Here is a 23,725-nt window from a genome sequence, read left to right as displayed (position 1 = left end):
GCCTCGCATAATTTTTCTGTAGTAGTGGGTCTCTAAATTGGGAAGTTCCATGCAAGGTAATAAAAGTGTTATTTAGAAATTTATATATACTAGAGACGCTGCACGGTGATTGTCTCCCAAGAGCTATTAATGGGAGGTACATGAAAAAGTAGTGTTTGGCAAGAAACCTAAGTGTTGTCCAAACAATGGCCAATATACAATATCGCATTTAGAACAAATATGGCCGATACATGCATCGCTTTTAGAACAAAGTCGATGGCTTGACATTGTTGCTTGTGGCCATGTGTTTTAAAAGCTCGCATGAGCTTCGTCTTAAAAAACAGGGGACATATGTTGTCAGCAAAAAGGGTCAGAGGAGGTTGGATTTGGACTTGGGCATTTGTTGGGTTCTCAGAAGTGTCGGAAGTTTCGAAGTGCTCAAAACTCTGCCACTTTATTGGTAGCCTCATGTTGGAAGTTCTGACGTGTGTTTTCGATGGTCCCTCCCTTGTTGGAAGTTGCGACATGTGTCGGAAGCTCCGACGTATGCCACGAGGGATGAGTCGTAAGTTCTAATGTCCCCTGTGCATGAGTCCAGTTTACTGGATTCCGATCCAAACTCCTCTGATCTTGGGGGAAACTTGAAAATTACGTCTTGGAAATATTTTCTACTAGGATAAGACCATTCCCTCTATATATATATTGGATCTTAGAAATGTTTTCTAGTGGGATAAGACCATCTCCTCTATATATATTGGAGGAGCACGACTGATTGAGGTATCCAATTACACAATTGATCAAAAATCAATCTACTTCCCTCTTCTTCTACCCTTTACACTCCCGACCCCTTGTTGTTCAACGCATCTCTTAATGAGGTTTTTTGGCATTCTAGGTGGTCTTGCCGACCCTAGAACAACCTCGTTGTGTCCCTCCTCGACGTGTCTTTTCCGGGAGGTGTTCATGAGCTTTTTGGGCAAAGATCATGCGTCAGGTTTGTGTGGCCGTCCTGTTGGTCGGCCTTGCTATCTTGACCTATCTCCGCTGCATGCTAGGCCGTGTGTGGCCTCGAACGTGTTAACCCTAGATGGTGTGTAAACTTTATTGGCGTCAGCATATTGATTGAGCACGAATCTTTTTTTTCAAAAAAAAAAAGAAAAACAAATCCCTAGCAACAAGGTTATCTCGCACTGGATGCTGATAGATGATCGATCCCAGTTCCCAGGTGGACGCCTGCATAATTGGTGTTCAAATAAGAAACAACATAATAAAAAAAACTCGGTCTGCGAGGGAAGATAGCCTCGAGCATTGTGCTTAAGGTAGAAAGACCTCTCACGCAGGCGGAGAAAACCTCTGAATCCCTAGCCCCGTCCTTACACAGCGGCACCGTCGTCCATGTGAGTTTGGCCGGTCCTTAGGCCTGGGCTTTGAACACGAGGACGGGCGATGGTCTTTTTTACCTGAGACAGCTTGACCACTCGGTCTAGCGTCCGTTCGCAAGAAACAACACAATCACATACCGTAGACTTTGGATTTTGTGCTTGTTTTGATTTTTTTTAACACATGGAGGATAACAAATCAATTTGGGTCAAATTGTGCTCACGGCTGCCATTCCAATTCACACGAGAAATGAAGCAATCTATGGATTCCTTTGGGCCGGAAGGACTACTCTTACGTCAGAGGGGAATGCATGGTCGCTTGGCCTGCTCCTGTTTCTCGTCAGACAAGAAAGACCTCGGAGGTCTGGGAATGGCAGGCCTAAATAAAACTCACGGCCACAGGGTTTGTCCTCGAGGGGCGTTGGTTATGGTTGCAATGAAAAAGAACTGACGTGATACGGTGCAGCAGCAGAGCTGCCGATTCAGACTGAAACCTGAAGTTCGTTCATTCTGGCTTTTCTCAGAGCTTCAGTTACTGTACAAGTTTTTTTTTTGAACAAGTTACTGTACAAGTTGGGAGAATAGGCAGAGTTTGACCGAGAACTGGTTTCAACGGAAATCAAGGGGTTTCTGAGAGGTGATGGCGTCTGCAATTGCAGAATATCTTCATCTGGAAAACTTGGGCACCGATGCCATGAGGGTTTAGAATGGCCCTTGCAGCATCAAGACCCCGAATCTTGTGATCACCTACTGTGCCCTTGCTCATAAAACACAAGCCAAATTTAGTGGGACGTCGTGGTCTCTAAACACACACAAGTGACAAGCGAGCGTCCGTGATTGGTGGCAGCAACTGAGAATTTACATGTCTGCAAAGAGCGAAAAGACAACACCCACAGCAAGGGATTTGAGACCCTACTTTCACTTGTCTGTTTATATGTCTGCAAAGGGCGAAAAGACAGCCAAGCATACTATCCCTCCAAGAAAGTAGAACAAAATATATATGATGCACTGGTGCCTCCAATGCAAAATAAGTAACATGCAAAATAGTAGTATCAGTTGCTAAATACTATATATAAGCCATATCCATAGATTTGCTCCAATGAAACGAAAGATAAAATGCAATACTCATCATGGTTCTCATCATTTAGTAGCAGTGTAGCAACAATAATTATTTGTCAATATAATAATGCATTGCTGGGAAATCTCTCTCTCTCTCTCTCTCTCTCTCTCTCTCTCTCTCTGTCTCTCTCTCTGTCTGTCTCTCTCTCTCTCTCTCTCTCTCTCTCTCTCACACACACACACACACACACACACACAAAGCAGACCATATGGGAGAGCAACACCAGCAACGAGAGACTGCATGAGGAAAGGATCTCAATCAAGCAGAGGTGTACACGCACCCAGACCCACTAGTTGATGATCCGCTAGCTCTCATGCTGCTGCTGAAGCTGAAGACTGATGATCGCCTCTGCTTGTTTATTTATTCTTCCTCTCACGCACGTACAGTCACAGCAGGCTCGCTCACGAATATTAAAACCAAACAGGATCCATGCAATGCAATGGATCGGAAGCAGCGCAGCAGATGCCGATCACACACAAACCAGCATCTCTGCCACACACGATATATCAAGCAAAAGCAGCGGACGAGTGCCTAACATCGATCAGGCGAGTCGTCATTGCCTGGCAAATGAAGAGCGACACACCAGTGCCTCCTCCACACACACACACACAAGCAAATAAAACAGAGTCGTTGAAGACTCGACAGAAGCAGAGCAATCCAAGCATAGCATATCTCGATCCTCTCCTGTGCGTGACGAACCATTCCATGGAAGGGATTGCTACCTACCTACACGAAGAAAACAAGAATATAGACATGATCCATCAGTAAAAGCAGATCCATATATATCAGGTACACACATTCTTTTTAGACAAAAGGTCTCCCCTGCTTCTATATTTCAAAAAGCCAAAACGGTTCGAGTTCAGACATATCAGGTACACACATGACATCGCGTTGGTACATAAATAAATGACAAAGCTAGCAGTGGTGGGATGAATAGCTGGGCTTGTAGTGGGAAGGGTGGTGGCCAGCCGATTCCCCGTCCCACTCAAGGCCATCCCACCAGTCCTTCTCACAATCCACCACTGGCAGCGCGCTTCTGCAGCGCCCAACAGCTGGTAGGCGCTTCTGCAGCGCCCAGCATCCCCTGATCTTGACAGTCTCGAGATTGGGCGCCAACCACAGATGCGCTGCAGCTTGGGCAGGTCAAACAGGTGGATGCGCTTCGGGCTAGGGAATTCTCTTGGTTCTTCATGCTGCTGTGATTTTGAATCAGATGGGAAGACCTCCCTGAGGTCCCCGCAACACACGATCTCGAGGGTTTCCAAGCTACGGCATCCGTTGGTATTTTCTGTGTACAAGGGGAGTACGTGTACCAGCCTGGGGCAGTAATCCAGGTGTAAGAATGAAAGATCCTCAAGGCCTTGTTCGGTTACTCATTATTCCTCCTGGAATCAATCCAGGTGATCAAAACTTATACAAATTATGCAAGCAAACCGGGTAGGAATGATTCCAGGCCACAGTTCCCCTTGAAACGAACGGGCCCAAAGGAACTTTCTCCAGGACGAAACCCGGATGTGCTCCAGTCCTTTGGAGGTGGGATGCCCAGAATGTCTCCAGACAATAGAAAATAATGTATCCTGTCCGGCTTAGTGATGGTGTAGTGAAAACAATGCCTTCCAAGTTGGGGCATCTCTCTAGTCGACACCATTCTAGTTCATTCCAATTCAAATTTGCTTCAGCAGCAGTAGGTGCAGGCCCTGGGAGACATGTGATGAACAGGCTATCATGCAAGTGCAAGGTCTTAGCATCCCTGCTCACAAGTGCTGGTAGAGTTGTGGCTCTATTTATTAACTGTTCGGTCTGTGGCTCATCTTGTATGCTAATGTAGCAGTGAGCCCAATCAGAATCCTCAGGAATAGGCGGGCAACCCCATAACCACTTGCTCCTCCTCATCACTAAGGTGGCCTTAAACACATCTCTAATGGCATCATCATCAGCTTGCGAGTTGCTGCCATTAGATGTGGAAATGATGATGATGTCATCAGCGTACAAGCTTCCACCTGGCTTGTGCACATTTACAGCAGCCCTGCCACAACCACCGCTAGTATTAATTCCTTGACCGGTACCTTTGTGACCTGGTCCAGTAGATGAAATCTCCACGTGCAACCATTTTCCATGTCTCAAGCTCTCAAGTGAACGAAAAAGCATTGGATCCCTTATGGAAATATATGAATCCGAGTCGATGATTGTTCGGTCCTTGCCACACACCATTGCTAATGATGATGACCCTATACTAATACTTGAACCGTCACTAGCAGTAGCCTCTTGCTGCTTGTTGGACTTTCCTTCTTCCCTGTCCCATGCTGCATAGGTGGTAATGGTGGTGTCACTGCGCAAAATCTCCAACAATATCTCCTTGGTTGCCTCCTGTGGCCATAATATCGCGCACAGCTTCTCACATCCTAACAAGAAGAGTCACCTGAGGCCCCAGGCTTGCGTTGCACTAAGGTCAAGGGTTCTAATTGCTGTACCAGACATGTCCAGCTCCACAAGGCTATCAAGCAACCCTCTCAATAATAGGCTCTTCAATTTGGCGCACCCCTGTAAGGAGATCCTCTTTATCTTACTACTGGCAGTGAGACACTGCTGATCAAAGTAAATGACTCTAGTGACAGGGGTAGGGCGTTGCAGTCAATTTGCTCCAGGTTACTACAACCATCAAGGATGACTGTCTTGAGGATGTGCCGACTTGACAGGTCTGGGAAAAACGATGATGCTACCACTGCTGGAGATACTTGTTGATTTCTATCACCACTAGAACCATCATCATTGTCCGGAGCAGCCTTATTTGAATCATCAGCCACCACTCGAAGCTTGATTAAACTGCGACTGTTTCTTCCGGCACCACTGCAACGATGTAGATGCATCATGCTCTGGTTACCAGCTCCTTTCACATTCAACTCCCTGAGGTCAACCATCAGATCCAACATGTCTTTCGATAGCAGCCAGTACCAGTCTGTATAACTCAGCTCTAGCACCCATAGATTCCAGAAGCATGCTCTGCCGTCTTGTTGGCTACAGTTGTTATGATGATGGCATTCCTTTTCTTCACCAAGTTCTTGTGCGTCATTGTTTTTGCAGTGGTCAAGCAGGAGGAATCTTAGGTTGCTGCAACTCGCGAAGGGAGGAGATGAAAAACTGAAGGTGCAGTGGGAGAGATGAATCACACGCAGATTGGTCGTCCTATCTGAATGCTCAAACATGCCTGCTTCTACAACCCGCCGGGTTCTGTTGTGATCAACTGATGGCCCACTTGTTGTACAGAAGAAGGATGTTGCCTGAGATGTCAATTGGACTTCCGTGGAATTCTGGTTGATAACAGAAACCCAGCATTTGATACACCTCTTCTGTTCACCACTCAGCGCTCGACAGATTACTTCAGTACACACACTACAAAAGTCCAGGCTCATGTTCCTCTGCAAAGCATCGCTGATCTCCCATGCTGACCTACCGCCATCAGTGCCTTCCTGTATAACCCCATCACATACCCAATAGTTAGAGCCATGGGACTCCCAGTTGATGCTCAGATTGTGTTTCAGTGCCCTATACAAGATGCATTCAATGACAATTTTTGGGCTCATGTCAGGTTCAGGGACACCTGTGTACTTAGCAACCTCCTCGGCCTCTGCATATAGAGCGTGCCTAACCACGTGAAGCGTAGCAAAATTATCTCCCTCCAAAATTGGTGATGGAATAACGGATATAGCTGCATTGCTCCATTTAGCTGACTCCACATTATTCAACTCAAAAAGGTCTTCACGCCCATCTTTGGCATGATGCCAGAACCTGCCTTGGGATGTCCACAACACCCTCCTGCCCAATTGCCCCATTACAGGGACACCGGCCTCCCACAGATCGATGTAGCTGCCACTCCCGTTGTGAAAAACCACAAGGAATCTGTGAGCCATAAGTTCATTCATGATCGTTGCTCTGAATCACAGCTCTATCGCTCTGCTCCACCCCATCAAAATCATCCTCCTCATCATGCTGGTCAAAGAGTGCCATCACCTGCGGGGGTAGCTCAAGCTCCTCTGCAATCACCTTCTGTAGGGCTCTCTTGCTCTGCCACCGTGAGACATCGACGTGGATGATCTTTCCCAAGTCCCTTGCCGTCCCCATGTCAGCCAACCCAGATGATGGTCTTAGTCTTTTTACGACAGCTTTGAGTACGGCAGACGCTCCAAACCCATACCAGCCCTGCCAGTATATTACATCTCTTTGATTGTCCGCAGCTTCCAAAAGATGAATGATCTGCTCTGCTGCGCCATCTATGGTATCCGCTACATCTCTTCGATTGTCTGCAATAAATACTACGAATTAATTTGACAAAGCTGGCGTATACAGTATACTGTTCTGTATGTTACTACTAAGGGGCCTGATGTATTATATTATATACAACCCCGTATCTTGAATCAAGGTTGTAGAAAAGATATGTCTTATAATTTGAGATGCATAGTGGACTATGTGTGTTTAATTTTGCAGTGCAGCAGAAAGCAAAACCGTTTTCAGACCTCGTGCTGCAGTTAAATCCTTTTCAGAAACAATATATAAATATAACTGTTGATATTTGTCACATGAAAAATTAAAATCAATAGATTTTATTTTTGGTCAAAACTGACATGACCTATGCAAAAACTAATTGCCCAAAAAACAGAGGAATTTAATCGGTGCAAATTAAGACACCAGTATGTACGTGGAGTAGTAGTCACTTATTGATTTACCTCTGTTGGCATGATGAATTGGTCTGTCGCCTGCCTCTTGGGCTAACTAGCTCTACAAGATAGGACAGGAGCTCCATCTGAATCTGCAGCTCTAGATTTTGACGTCAGAAATGTATGCATAGCAGCATCGAAGCACCAGATTTCTTCCTCCAGACTTCACTCCAGCAAATCGATATCTCCTGCACACAGTATATATTCAGCTTTGGCTCATGTTGATAGATCAAAGTTGCAATTTAAGCAACAAAGTTCTGTGTGATACTAGTAGTACTCATACAAAGTAAGCAGTCCTGGATGGATAGATGAACTTGCATTGGAGAAGCAGACAGAAATAGTAAACTAACATTAATCCTGGATATGCAGAGTACTAGTTCAAGCTGGACAACAACATGCATTCCTTTATAATCCTGATCTCCCTCGCGTTCAAAGCTTAGCAAAAACACGTAATGACTATAATTAACCACATGAACTTGCATGGGAGAAGAAGACAGAATTTACTAGTAAATTACCTGGATCACGACGAGAAAACAGGCTCGCTCTGGGACAGAGCATATGCAGGTGCTGCCTATCTGGAATTAGTTATGTCATGCTTACAAATGGGTTGGCGTGTATAGTAGAAGAAGCGCCACTAGAATGAGTGCAGGTGCAGCGTATGCATTACAAGGTGTGTTTTCGTTCCTTGCTTCCTCTGTTTGCTTTATTTGCTTTTTTGCAAAGCATAGTCATCACTTGTCAGATTCTTTGCTTGCAGCATCACTTGCTTTCTCATGCAGCTTAATAACAATCACAAAGAGGTTAAGGTAAAAAAGCAGAGCAATCCAAGGATTAGATGCATCTCCAAGGTATCTTTGCGCGTGGATGCCTCTATTTTTCCAAGCACACATAGATTGAGGTTCCGGATAGAAAGTTGTTCGAGAATAGTTTTTCATCTTGTCAAAAAATCAAGATTGGGAGTGATTTTACCATACTTTTGAAGATTCTCTAATCTTTCTTTCCTACTCTTGGTTTTTTATGTAACTGGCCAATAGAATTTTTTCACATAAATGATCAACTAAATTTTACTAATTTATTTTCCTTTTATGTTAAAATAATTGTTTCAATTGGTCACAGAAAAATAACATCAACAAATTCACCCCAAAAGAAAGAAAAATAACATCAACAGATCTTCTACAATAAAAGACAAGCATGCCCATAAATAAACATCACAAAAAAATATCTTTGAAGTTGAATTCATGATCAAATGTGCACAGACATACGTATTGAACAGTATTTTAAACAACAGGCCATAGAATTTAGAAATAATAACTTTCTCAGACCGATAATAGCATCACTAGTCCACTATTTCTTTTGTAGTGGTCATATCGTTAACTCTCCAACACCGCTAGTATTGCTACAGATTGCTATTTATAACACTAGTATTGAACATATGAGTGTAGGTCAGCAAAGATGTAGGTCATATATGGAACGAACTCTTGCACGACTATCATGTAATGTGTATACCTCAATCTAATTTGATACGTACCAATTTTAGGTATCACACGCCATATCATTTCCACAAAACTAATATGCGTAGAGAATACAGCTTTTGAATTACTTGGTGACTTGGTGTATCCATTCCTTCCTTTTGCTTTTATTTGCTTTCCTGCAAAGCGACAAGTCAGTAACATGCTGCATGCAGCATCCTGTATCCATGGTCAGATTCTTGGCTTGAATTGTACTAGATGATAAAGATAAAAGGGAAAGCAAAAGGAAAAGGGAAAGGGAAAGAGAAAGGGAAACCTGTAACTGTAATAATATAATGGCCTTATCACAATATAAAAAGCATTGCTTAAAAAAATAAATAGAGAAATGTAATGCAAGGTAAAATTTGCAAAACTATATTACTACCAATGTGGATATTGGTGGAGAATGTAACCGCTTATGTAGTCAGTGGGGATATGTAATTTTCATTATTAAAAGTTATGGGAACTTACTTCTCTTAGTGCGATGAATCTGTTGTAAAACACATCTCCAGACTCGAGTGGTTCGGATTTGTTTCCCTCTCCGTTTATCATGATTAACATAGTATATATGAAATTAAAAGAACACACGAGCCTCCGCGCCGCGAGCGTACCAGCATCGGGCGAGACGACCGCGCAAGGGCGATCCAAGGCCTCGAGCGGCAAAAGGCCGACTACGACAGGGAGCCGCACCAAGGGCGGCCGCGCATGACCGAGCGGGGGGCGAGTGCGTCGAAGGCCCCTGGCGGGCAGGAGCATGCACGGGCGAAGGCACCTGGGCACGGGTGCGCCGAAGGCACCTGGGGGCGGGTGCGTCGAAGGCCCCTTGCGGCGGGTGTGTGTTGAAGGCCCCTAGCGACAAAAGCGGGCCTGGGCAAAAGCACCTGGCGCCGGCGAAGGCCCCTGGCTGCACGCCCGCCGACCGTGGCAGGAGCAGGCCCGGGCGAAGGCCGGCGGTCGCGAAACTGCCGACACGGCCGAGGGAAAGGAGCAGGCGAAGGCCGGCGGCCGTGAAACTGCCGACACCGCCGAGGGAAAAGAGCAGGCGAAGGCCGGCGGCCGCGAAACTGTCGACACCGCCGAGGGAAAAGAGCAGGCGAAGGCCGGGAAGCTGTAAGACCAGTCGAAGGCCGGGGCGCTGCAAGACCCGGCAGAGGCGCGGGACGCTCGACCGCGCCGCTAGGAGGAGCAGCACTGGCGGCGGCGCGACGGCGGCGCCAAACAGAAGGGCACCCTCTTGGGCCGAGATGCCGGCTCGACTAAGGCCCATCAACGAAGGCGGTTAATAATGGAGTAAAAGTTCGCTTAAACTTAACCGTCCGAACAATCGCCCTGTTCGTTTGGGCTTGTTTGATTTATAAGCCATATTTTTTTGTCAACGAATAGTATTTTTTTTTCTCACACTAAATCAGTCAACGGTACTTTTAGTCATGGCTTATCAGCCAAACAAGCACAAACGAACAGGGCGAATGTTTTTCTCTCATAACAAATCAGTTTCAGCCGGTTTATTAGCCGCAGAAACCATCAGACAAACAATTCGTGGTCCCAGAGAAGATATACGAGAAGGCGGAATACGTCGGTATATGCTCATAACCACATTTTCCATAAATATGTGCATTACTAATGGTGTACGCAGTTCCAAAATACCATGCCCTTCAAGGAATTGGCTGAAAGTTCTATAAATTATGGTACGAGTAAATATGAACAATATGCTTCAAACATATATAACCACTTTTAAATTGTGCAAAACAAACAAATTATCCTTCTAGGTAATAAACACATTCAGAGGATTATGAGGTAAATGAGTTACAATATTAATATATTCTAGATATTACTTCAACTCTCATACTAGGATTTGAATACTTGTAACTCTTTTTTAGTCTTGTTTGGCTGTACTCGTATCCATATTAACCCATGTGTGTTGGAGTGGATTGAAGGAGGAAATTAATTAATTTTTCACCCCAATATATGTGGATTGGTGAATACAAGTACAACCAAACAAGGTCTTAGTGGATTTTCAAATATGTGTTCTACTACAAATCTTTAGGATTTTAATTGTAGCACTAAATAGTAAATCAAGTCTCGCATTTGGCATTTAGGGTAATTCAATTGTCAATATCACCAATGTTATAGCGAAATATTTTGTTATCACGATGCAAAAGATTTTGAGAACCAATATATTGAGCTTTTTGGATGTGATGTAGATGAATATCGCATCAGATGTTTAGATATACCATTGCATCATAAAAAAACTCCATAACATATATAGACCAGAGGAGCATCAAAGAGAGGTTAAATAAAGTTGACTTGCTGGAAAGCAAAGATTTTATCTTACGAAGGTAGATTAGTCTGTTTAAATTCAGTGTTCTACCCATGTTCATGATGTCCTTTTTTGAAATACTGAAAAGTGTTCTTAAAAAACTAGATTATTACACATCTAGATTTTATTGGCAAGATGATAAAAAATAGAAAGAAGTATTACCATGCCAAATGGGACATCTTATGTCGTCCTAATTAAAGACTAAGGAGGACTTGGATCATAGACCTCCAAGTTCAGAATAAAAGTCTAATAAGCAAGTGGATTGTAAAAATGCTTAATGAAGAAGAGACTTGGCAAACCTTGCTTAGAAACAGGTATCTAAGCTCAAAGTCTCTCCCACAATTGCATGCCAAAATCAATGACTCTCATTTTTGGAAGGGTCTGTAGTTTTTGGCCTATTGTTCCTTTAAAATTAATGATGGATCACAAATGAGATTCTGAGAATATACATGACTAGGCAATCCATTCAAAGACCTTTATCCCACAATTTGTAATATTAAAAGTCATCCGTGTGATACAACGGCCACTGTTATGAGATCAACACCATTGAGTAATTCAATGAATAGAAAGACATAGTAGCTAATATTATTCATATCAATTTAACTAATGAGAGATATTTTGTTTATTTGGAGCTTACATAACAATGGTCAATTTATAGTCTGTTATACGTATCTTCACATCATAAATCAGAATACACCTGTCGGTACGGGACCCACAGGATACCCCGCGAGGAAGGAAGAAGACCTAGTCCAATTAGAATTCTTCTCATGTAATCTTAGTAGTAGTATTACTCTGCAATCCTACTAGAAACTTTCATTGTAAACCAACTAGGATTCTGGCCTCCGGACTATATAAAGGAGGGCAGGGCACCTTGGATGGAGAGTTCAACAGAACAATTGTACAACACAACACTTCATAATCAATCTAACACAAAGGCTAGCACCGACTAGACGTAGGGCTATTACTCGATCTGTGATCGAGGGCCTGAACCAGGATAAATCGACTGTCTCTTGCGTTAATCATCGAGTTCTGCATACGCTGAAACCCGAACATACTGCCTCAGGTACCCCCGTGGCAGGCTATCGGTGGTCAAACATCGACAGCTGGCGCGCCAGGTAGGGGCTTTCGGCGACTTTGCATCCGAGAGCTTGATGGACCTCGACAACATGATCTTCTCGAAGGGATCGACCTTCATCTTCGGCTCATGGATCTACAAGGCAGGCGACGATGGCAAGCTCCAAGGCCGTCTCCTTGAAGAATCAGATCATCATCAAGATCATCCTATTTCGATGATAACGACAGATCAGCTCACCAGAAGATTCGCACAGCTCAATCCGACTCAGTTCTCGCAAGTTCACGCATCCGATTCAAACTCAAGTTCCGCTTCCGAAATAAAGTCTTATCCGAGTTCTTTCGGAAAACCGAGTTCTTTTCTGACAAAGCTCCGGGACATGACGTCAACCTGTCAAGAATACTACTCGGAATACACCCAGAATACTTCAAAGAAGTCGGGTCTTTTTTTGTTCGGACTCCACAACATGGCAACATCCTATCAGACATGGCACGAAGGATCCACTTATCCCATGCTTAGAATGCCACTGAAGGGAGCCTAGAAAGGTCTTGTTTTAATCATAACATCTCAAGACTACATCATTCACTGGCCAGATACCGTTCCTGAGGATGATGACGCCCAACTAGTCGATGACACGACAATAGCAATTCTACCCTACCAAGAAGGAGATTCCATCTATGACTTTGAGAACTCTACTGAAGTCATCAACAACTCTGTCAGTACGGAAATCAACGACGATGACAGAACAACTCACGCTAGAGAAGTACTCATGATTCACCATCCTCGATCACCATTGATCCCCCTAGAAGCACCCGACGTAAGGTCTTTAGATGAATCCGAGTCCAATATATCACCATTTATCTAGGGATACGATGGTGAGACTGAGAGCCAGAGGCAAGCAAGAGAAAGAAAGAACAAATTGAAACAAGGACGACAACGCCGTGCGAAACAGCGGAAAGACACTTGGATCAAATATGAATCAGACCTAGCTGAGTACAATAGAAGAAAATTAGAACGAGAAATCGAAGAAGGACGAGCAGCGAGTACTCCCTACGATAAGATCTGGGAAGCACTAGAAGAACTCAGGGCGACCTCACACCCCAATGAGAAACAAGAACAGCTTCGAGATTTCCTTCGATCAACAATCTTTAAAACGAACGACAGAAAGGCAACATCTCATGAACAGGAAGACCAAAATCAAAGGAAGTCTGCTTTCGAAAGACTAGGACCAAGTGAAAGTCACAACGGAGGAAGCCGAAGAAATCACAGTCAAAATAACCGAGTCGAGCAACCAAGAAAGGACAGAAGCAGAGCACCTACTCGGACGGCCACACAAAACTACTCTTACCAAGACGACAGTTGGCAAGAAGGGGGCACAGAATCAGAGTATACAGAAGCCAGAACACATGATAGATTTCCCTGTTTTGCAAACAGACTCGCATTGATTCGACTATCTCACAAGTTCAAGCCGTTCAACCACTCCAAATACGACGGCAAGATCGAACCGAAGCAATGGCTCAGGATTTACTCACAATCGATTGAATTAGCTGGAGGAGACGATGACATCAAAACCTTGTTCTTTCCCATGGCCCTAGAAACCATGCCACTTCAATGGTTTGACAAATTAAATCCCGGATCAATCAGAAATTGGAAAGACTTATAAAGAGCTTTCTATGAAAATTTTGCGGGAATTATTACACATCCAATCACCCACGCAGAATTAAAAGGACTCAAGCAGAAAGGATGTGAAAGTCTCAGAAATTACTATCGACGATTTGGCGAACTACGAGCTCAAGTACATGACATCACACAATGAGAAGTAATCGAAGCTTTCTCTCACGGAATCGTGGCTAGGTGGCAATTCCAAGACTTCTGCAAAGAAAACCCAAGAAATAACGAAGAATTCAGAAGAACAGTAGAAAAGATGATTACTGCGGAAGAAAAAATGAAAGAAAAATTCCCGTAAAGGAACAACAGAGACAACCCAGACAGGCAAAATCCTTGAAACAACAGACATCAGGAGAGAAAATGAGGTCTAGACAACACGGTAGCAATGGCTAACAAATCAAAGAAATTTACCGAGCCTAGAAGATATGATGACATTGAGAACATGCGTTGCCCTTTGCACCCCAATGGGAGGCACACCATCAGAAATTGCTACACCTTCAATGAAAGGTACACTAGGAAAGATAGCAAGGGAAACAATAAAGAAGACAATCAGAAAAAAGGAGACAACCATGATGACAAGGGATTCCAAAAATCCAGAGGGACAGTAGCAGTAATCTTTGCCAGGATTCCAGACTCCAGAAGCAAACATCAAGAAAAGTTAGCACTACGAACAATTATGGCCGCAGAACCCGCTACACCAAGATATCTCAACTAGTCAGAGTACCCAATCCAATTCTCAAGAGAAGATCAGTGGACCAGCGTAGGAAACGTAGGCCATTACCCATTGGTTCTAGATCCGACCATTGCCGGCATGACTGTCACGAAAGTACTAATTGACGGAGGAGCAGGACTCAACATCATCTTTTCAGAAACTCTAAGGAAGATGGGACTACAACTCGCCAGGATGATCACACCAACAAGCACACCTTTTTATGGCATAGTACCCGATAAGGCAGCAATGCCACTTGGACAAATCACTCTACCGGTTACCTTTGGGACTCCATCAAACTACCGCACAGAGTTCATCAAATTTGAAGTCGTAGATTTCGATTCCTCATATCATGCAATTCTTGGGCGCCCAGCACTAGCAAAATTCATGGCGATACCGTATTATCCGTACCTGTTGCTTAAGATGCTAGGGCCTAACGGAGTTCTTTCTCTTCGGAGCGACTTAAAGCGCGCATTTGACTACGACGTACAAGCGATCCAAATTGCAGCAAAGGCACAGGCAAACGATGGAAGAAAAGAAATAGCCACTGTCGCCGCATAAACAAGCCAAGAAGAACTAGAGATACCGGCTAAGAGACCAAGCATCCAGCACCACCAAAAGAAGCCAACGTAAAGCAAATCGACCTAGGCACCGGTGATCCAACAAAAACAGCAACCATCGGTGCCCACCTATCGGCAAAATAGGAACTCGCGCTCACCAACTTTCTTTGGGACAACAAGGATATCTTCGCTTGGAAGCCGGCCGACATGCCAGAGGTCCCAAGAGAGTTGGCTGAGCACGGAATTGATATCAATGAAGGCTCCAAGCCTATGAAGCAACGACTACGACGATTCTCTCCCGACAAGAAGGCAGCGATTAAAAAGGAAATTACAAAACTAATGGCAGCTGGATTCATCAAGGAAATTCTCCACCTGGATTGGCTGGCAAATCCAGTTCTGGTACAGAAAAAGAACACAGACGAGTGGCGCATGTGTGTTGACTACACAGATCTCAACAAACACTGCCCAAAAGATCCGTTCGGGCTACCACGCATTGATCAGATAGTTGATTCAACAGCAGGATCTACCCTATTATCTTTTCTTGATTGCTATTCCGAGTATCAATAGATCACACTAAAGGAACAAGACCAGAGCAAGACATCTTTTATCACTCCGTTCGGCGCCTACTGCTATAAGACCATGTCGTTTGGACTCAAGAATGCTGGAGCCACTTACCAAAGAGCTATCCAAACATGCCTTGGTGATCAGATCGGCGAAAATGTAGAAGCATACGTGGATGACGTGGTTGTAAAAACAAAGAACCCGGACGCACTGATTGAAGACTTAAAATAAACCTTCAAGAATCTGAAAAGGTGGAGGTGGAAATTGAACCCAAACAAGTGCGTATTCGGAGTTCCCTCAGGACAACTACTTGGATTCTTGGTCAGTCATCGTGGAATCGAAGCAAGCACCAAGCAAATTCGAGCAATAACAGAGATGGGCCCTCCTCGAAACATCAAAGAAGTATAAAAACTAATAGGTTGCATGGCGGCACTCAACCGTTTCATATCAAGACTCAGCAAAAAAGGGATGCCTTTCTTTAAACTACTAAAGAAGATAGAAAAATTCGAGTGGACGGAAGAAGCCAATGAAGCTTTCAAGAAACTTAAGGCATACCTCACCTCCTCACCAGTTCTCACACCTCCAAAGAAAAACGAAGACATGATGTTATACATTGCAGCAACTACTACTATAATCAGCACGGCAGTAGTAGTGGAAAGAGAAGAAGAAGGGCGCATGTATAAAGTACAATACCCAGTATACTATATCAACGAAGTGCTATCAGAATCAAAAATCTGGTATCCGCACGTGCAAAAACTACTCTACGCCCTACTGATCACTTCACGCAAGCTTCGTCACTATTTTGAAAGTCACAAGATTACCGTAGTGATAGATTTTCCACTAGGAGACATCTTACACAACAAAGATGCAACAGAACGCATATCCAAGTGGGCGGTGGAACTCGGTGCTCTCAACATCGATTTCACCCCACGGAAAGTAATTAAATCTCAAGCCCTTGCTGATTTTGTTGCCGAATGGACAGAAATTCAACAACCCGCATCAAGCGCCATCCTTGATCATTGGAAGATGTACTTTGATGGATCACTTAAGCTAGGTGGAGCTGGTGCAGGCGTCCTCCTAATTTATCTAGACGGAAGACAACTAAAGTATGTCCTTTAGATATTATGGCAAGCCACCAACAACGAAGCAAAATATGAAGCTCTCATACACGGGCTAAGAGTAGCTATTACCCTCGGAATCAAGCGACTACTCGTATATGGAGATTCAGCAGTAGTCATCAACCAAGTCAACAAAGATTGGAATTGCACCAAAGAAAACATGGGTGCTTACTGTGCTGAAATCCGAAAACTCGAAAAACACTTCCAAGAACTAGAAATTCTACATGTCCTGTGGGATTCCAACATTGCAGCAGATGTTCTTGCCAAGCTTGGATCCGACAGGGCAAAGGCCCCACTCGGCATATTCATAGAGGAGTTATCAGCTCCTTCTATCAAACAACCCAGTGAGACAACCACAGAACTCACAGCCAAAGGCAACCAGATTCTGGTGATCAACACTTCATGGACACAGGTTTTTATCGACTACATCAAAGAGAAATAAGTTGCCGGTGGAAAAATAGCAAGCCACACAAGTCGTCCGCAGAAGCAAGAATTATGTCCTAGTAGGAGACAAGCTATACAGAAGAGCCGCATCATTAGGAGTACTCCTAAAATGCGTCTCATTTGAAGAAGGCAAACAAATCCTAGAAGAAATACACTCAGGCTGCTGCGAAAATCACGCCGCTTCAAAAACATTAGTCGGCAAAGCATTCCGCACTGGTTTCTACTGGCCAACTGCTTTGAAAGACGCAGAAGAACTTGTCAGACGATGCAAAAGTTGTCAGATGTTCGTAAGACAAGCTCATGTGCCAGCCCACAACCTCATCTGCATTCCACCCGCTTGGCCTTTCTCCTGCTGGGGGCTCAATCAAGTGGGACCTCTCAAGAAAGCAAAGGGCAGTTTCGAGTACATCTTTGTAGCAATCGACAAGTTCACCAAGTGGATCGAATACAAACCACTCGCAAAATACAGCGCAGCCAAAGCGGTCGAGTTCATCCAAGATATTATGCACTGTTTCGGCATGCCCAATCGAATCATCATAGATTTGGGTTCTCCCTTCATAGCTACAGAATTCAAAAGTTGGGCACATGATTGTAGTTTCAGTATAGATTACGCATCAGTCGCACATCCAGAAGCCAATGGACAGGTAGAAAGGGCTAATGGACTCATACTAGCCGGATAAAAACCAAGACTGTATGAAGAACTAGTAGACTATGGATCAAAATGGATCGAAGAATTACCCAATGTTGTATGGGGACTACGGACTCAAATAAGCAGAGCCACCAGATACTCACCTTTCTTCCTGGTTTACGGATCAGAAGCCGTACTACCCACAGACCTGATCTGGATGTCACCAAGGATAGAACAATACGACGAAGGAGAAGCAGAACACACACGAAGATTAGAACTCGACAGCATAGAAGAAGTCAGAGTAAACGCTACCCTGCAATCAGCAAAATACCTCCAAGGACTAAGGCGCCATTACAACAAGAATACTCAGTCTCGATCATTACAAGTCGGAGACTTAGCACTGAGAAGAATACAAAAAACCAACGGACGCCACAAACTACTTAGTCCATGGGAAGGTCCTTTTATCATCGCGAAAGTCATCGGACCATGCACATACAAGCTCATAACTGAAGATGGAAAAGAAGTCAATAATACATGGCACATCAGTCACCTACGGAGATTCTACGCATAAAAATAACTCAAGGGAGAATATGTATACAAGACGCAAGAGATCAACGTTCATAATCAACAAAGATACCGCAATGTATCATTGTAACACATCAATACGCATGATCAATAAAGATGGTTATCTCTCGACAAACATATGTCTATCCGAGTTATTTATTAAATGCAAAATGGCTGAAAAGACGCCTGAGCATCCCGGCCGAGAGCAAAATAGTTGAAAATACGCTTGAGCCCGCCGATGAGGGTAGCTAACAAGCTAACACCCGAAATAAAATGCAAAATGGCTGAAAAGACGCCTGAGCATCCCGGCCGAGAGCAAAATAGTTGAAAAGACACTTGAGCCCGTCGATGAGGGTAGCTAACAAGCTAACACCCGAAATAAAATGCAAAATGGCTGAAAAGACGCCTGAGCATCCTGGCCGAGAGCAAAATAGTTGAAAAGACACTTGAGCCCGCCGATGAGGGTAGCTAACAAGCTAACACCCAAAATAAAATGCAAAATGGCTGAAAAGACGCCTGAACATCCCGGCCGAGAGCAAAATAGTTGAAAAGATACTTGAGCCCGCTGAGGAGGGTAGCTAACAAGCTAACACCCGAAATAAAATCAAAACGACTGAAACTAAGCCTGGGCATAGACCAGAGCAATATCAAAAGCAGGACCCTCCAGCTACTTGTACCAAATAGCAAGTGGCTCGGGGGCTACACTGGAGATACCCAAGAACGCAAAGATCTACATATAACAAGTTGTTTATAACGCGATGGATCAAGAAAGGTCGTCAACACAAAGATCTACATATAACGAGTTGTTTACAACTCGACGGATCAAGAAAGGTCATCAACACGAAGATCTACATATAACGAGTTGTTTACAACTCGACGGATCAAGAAAGGTTGTCAACACGAAGATCTACATACAACGAGTTGTTTACAGGGCATAAGAGAGGGCCAGACAAGCACTCGATAGATCAAGAAAGATCGTCAACACAAGTTGTTTACTTAAATAGAAAAGTACTCGACAAATCATTCAAGGAATAGGCAGGGCATTCAGACAAAGAAGACATCAACAAAAAAGACCTTCATTCAAAAAAAGGAAGTATAATGTCATATTACAAGGCGCGGGCATAAAAGTCAAATACATCAAGCCTCATCATCAGGAGAAGGGAGAATGATATTAAGATTATCCACTATCCTACTAGCTAAGTCTTCAACTTTAGGCTCCATCCTCTCAACAGCATCGATGTATTCTTGACTATCAGTTTCCTCTGCTATCTTAGACAAATGAGCTGCTAGGGCAAGAACCCGGACCTGGGCCAGAACGTTCTTGGTACACAGTTGAGCGCACCTCTTCACAAACTCTTGGAAATGAGTCGGAATTCGAGGGATCAATTGAGCCCAAGATTGCCCGTCATCTGCTGGCGTTCGAAGAATGTTGGCTACTGAACGAAAGGATTTCCACAAAGCCTTCTAGTTTTCAGTAGCCGTCGCCAACCTACTAGACAAGTCTTCAATGGTTTTCTAGGCCTGCACAAGATCTCTATCAGCTCCACACCTAATCAACTTAGCAAGCGCAAGTTCCTCTTCAGCATGAGTAATTACCTCCTCAACCTTGTTGTGACTTGTACGAACAAGAGTCTTCATTTCTTCAACGCCCTCTGAGAGCTTCTGCTTTTCAACCCGGAGAGCTGGACGAAGCAGCAGACAACAAGTCAGTAGAAAGGAAAGTTTGAATACAAAAAGAAACAAAATAACCCTCAATACCGTTGCACTCCTTCACGGCCTCCAAGCCCTTCACGGCCTCTGAGTTCTTTCAAGCCTCCTGAAGAGCGACATCCCTCTGCTTCTCAATTTCAACAACCCGGGCATGAAGAGATTTTTCTTCATCCTGATGCGTCTGACACTCAGCCTCCATCTCAGCCCAGAGGAGATCAAGATTAGCTTTCAGGGTGCTCACTTCTGAAGACAACTTTTTCTCGTTTTCAGACGAGAAAAAGAAGCCGGTATGATCATGAGAGAAGGACTGAGCAAAAAGATACAAAGAAAAACAAAGAATAAGGACCAAAGAAAAGCAAACATCCAAAGAAGGAACGATGAAAAAGCTTACCTAGAGCTTTTCTCCAAAAGAAGTCGCAAGGGACAACAAGTCTCCCCAGGCAGTAGTTAATTCCGATAGCCGATGAGTGGCATCAAACTGCTGCACCACGTCATCGGCAAAAGGAGGACCACCGGAGGCAAGAGAAGGAGAAGGAGAGGCCGGCCGAGGCAAGACCCGACGCAATGGCCACGGTCACCTTTGGGGCGGCCAAGTCTGCAGCGGCGCCATCACCAGAAAGCTTCGTAGCCCCCACAGCCACTTCACCAACAGTATGCTGCGAGTCCTGAGGCTCGATACTCGGTGGCACAGTGGAGGGCTGAGAAGAAGTCGACGAAGAAGCGAGAGAAGACGAAGGACTGAAAATTGATAAAAGAAATCGCCGATGAGAACCAGTAAAAAGGAGAATAGAAGCAAAAGGACGAAGACAAAATCTACTCACTCGGCCACCTTCTTCCTCACAAAGCCAAAAGAAGACCTCGCAGGGGGGGACCACGGCGGCAAAAACGTCCCCGCCACTTGGCGATAGGAGCAGTATAGCCGATACCGGAGCCCCAGAAGAAGCCAGGGCTGGAGCCGCGGAAGAACTCGACACCGGAGTTGCGGAAGAACTCGGTACCAAAGCTACCAAGGAACCCAACACCGGAGCTTCAGAAGAAGCCGGCACAGGAGCCTCATAAGGACCCATACCCGACGTCCGGTTACTTCAAAAAAGATCAAGACTAAAAGTCAAGACAAGGAGAAGAAATTCAATGGCAGGGGAATATGAAAACAACTCACCGCCGCATGATAAGGGGTACTTCATCATCCTCTTCCCCCTCGGTCTCGACCAAGGCCACCAAGGCACCCGCTGAAAAAAGAATAAAAGCACTCGGTTCAAGACAAAAACAAGAAAACAATGGGACAAAGAGTATAAATATGCTCACCTAAGAGCATGCTAGCTACAACTGGAGTACCTGGAGGAGTACTTGGCTTGCGAGACTTCTTGGAAGTAGGCAGGCCAGATGAAGACCCATCCGTTCGCCCCTACTTCGAGACACTACGAGGACCGTGGGGGACTAGACGAGGAATATATTCTTCATATACATTAACAAATTCGGAAGAAACTCTAGGAAACGCTGTGGAGATTGGGGACTTACTGGTTGCAGAAGCTTCGGCGAGTTCCTTCCTAGTGTTCGTCACGATAGGAGGAACATCAAGAGAAGGGATCGGGTCAACAAAGTTGCGCCCAAATTCCTACGAAAAAGAATAAAACAACAAGACAAGGAAAAGTTAAACAAAGAAAGATACAACAAGAATACATAAAGTACCCAAATGAGGAGAAAACAACTTACAGCTAGAGGAGGGTTGTTGGCAGAGAACTCGGAGATGGTAGGCGGGACAATGCTTGCTCCTTTCAGCATCTTTTGGAGACGCTCGAGTACCTCCTCATCGGTCAGCTCAAGAGCTGGGACCATGCGTGAAGGATCCTTAGCCCTAGAGTACTTGAAGCCAAGGTGCTCTTGCTCCTTCAAAGGCTGAACTCGGCGATGAAGAAAACTCAAAACAATGCCGAAGCCAGTTAAACCCTGCTGTTTCAGCATACTAATCCTATCAAGGAATGGCTGGATTGCCTGAACCTCAGCAGACGACACAGGATTCTTATCCCAGCGGTCATTAACCATGGGACCAGATCCAGAGTGGACAGCAAGAGAAGGGATTAGATTGGCAGCATAAAATCAGTCGGCACGCCAATCTCTTACAGAATCAACCAAGTCATAGTCAAAGAACTTGCACTTAAGACCCTGGCGAAATTGAATCCCACAACCACCAAGAACGCTGGTTTCTTCACGGCGGGGTTGGGGTTTCAGACGAAAGAAGTAATGAAACAGAGAAAGAGAAGGGGGAATTCCAAGGAAAGCTTCACAAAGATGAATAAAGACAAAAATGTGAAGGACTGCATTAGGAGCAAGATGGTTCAAGCAAATCCCAAAATAGCTAAGAAACTGATGAAGAAAAGCAGAGGCAGGAAGGCAAAGTCTAGCATGAATGAAAGAGACAAAAAGGACGATCTCACCAGGACCTAGAGCAGGGACCCGATGCTCGCCTAGAACTTTCCATTCAGCAATGGTCTTGCTCTAGATCAAGCCATCGCTGACAAGCTCGCGGAGCTGCTCCTCGATGGTTGTCGGAGTCGGCCAAGACTTCTGGGTGGCCCTCATGGCAACAAACTCCTGATTTTCAATCACGGAGAGTGAAGACTCCTCGTCCACGAAGGAAGATTGGGACTTGCTTGCAGTTTTCTTCTTACCCATATACTAACGAAGGAAAAAAGTGACTAGGGGAAGAGAAAGCTTAGACAGCGGCGCTAAAGGCAGCGGCGGCAATGGCGACGGCGGACGACTGAGAGCTAGGGTTTGAAGGCAAGAGAAAGGCAGTAAAGAAAAAGCAGATGAAGGGTCTTTAAATAGATTTTACAGCGTTAAAAACAGCCCACCAGTCCCGTTAAAGCACCGAGTGAAAACGCAACGGTCCATTTACCGACACAGCTAAAATGACGGAGGGCACAAATCCACACAACGGTACAATTCAATGAGCGGATTTCAGACTTATCCATCCAGCACTACTGCGGAGCTATCAGATAACTGCAAGAACAACCCGTCAACAAAGAAGAAAAGAAGGGCAACTTTACAAGGAACATAAGAACTCGGTTCTTATGAAAAGAACTCGGGAATATCATGAGCAACTGGAACTACAATAGAAAAGTAAATAACAACTCAGAAGACAAAGATTCTTTCCATTACAAGCGACTTCCAAAATAGAAGATTACAAATCTTACAAGACCCAACGTACTCAGTACCATGAAAAGCAAAGTAGCAAAGAAGAACACGGACATGGCTGGGCTCTAGAATGACTACATGTCCCAAATTGCTACTCGAAAGGACAAACCGCCATCGGCTACACTATTTTCTTCAAAGGACGGACGTAGTGCATCCAAGGCGGAAATCAGCAGCACGGTAGGACAACATGGAGCAGAGAAGGCCGGTAGGCATCTGTCTACCCAAGACCGATGTGATGCTGGATATGGTGTTGATCTGCACAGGACAGTCTCAAGACAGGCGACGAGGATCAACCCAGAACTGCCAGATGAAGAAACGAAGTCCACATCACAAGACTTCCTCCAACTACCGCCACGTACATCCTGGTACATTACTGCCGCGGGATTAGCCTACCTCTAATCCCTATCACAAGACTTCCTCCAACTACGACAAGACACACAGGAACTACGAAACATGCCTGGAGGCTGCTCTACTTCACAAA

At 44.7% G+C, this 23,725-nt stretch overlaps 1 pseudogene; it reads right to left on the bottom strand.

Annotated features, from left to right (window-relative positions):
• Nucleotides 1-3,314: 3,314 nt before the first annotated feature.
• Nucleotides 3,315-22,089, bottom strand: LOC136524758 (uncharacterized; annotated as a pseudogene).
• Nucleotides 22,090-23,725: the final 1,636 nt, after the last annotated feature.

Source organism: Miscanthus floridulus, chromosome 18, assembly GCF_019320115.1.
Source record: "Miscanthus floridulus cultivar M001 chromosome 18, ASM1932011v1, whole genome shotgun sequence".
Classification (NCBI taxonomy): domain Eukaryota; kingdom Viridiplantae; phylum Streptophyta; class Magnoliopsida; order Poales; family Poaceae; genus Miscanthus; species Miscanthus floridulus.
Note: the sequence above shows the minus strand (reverse complement) of the source record. Positions and strands in the feature narration are given on the sequence as shown.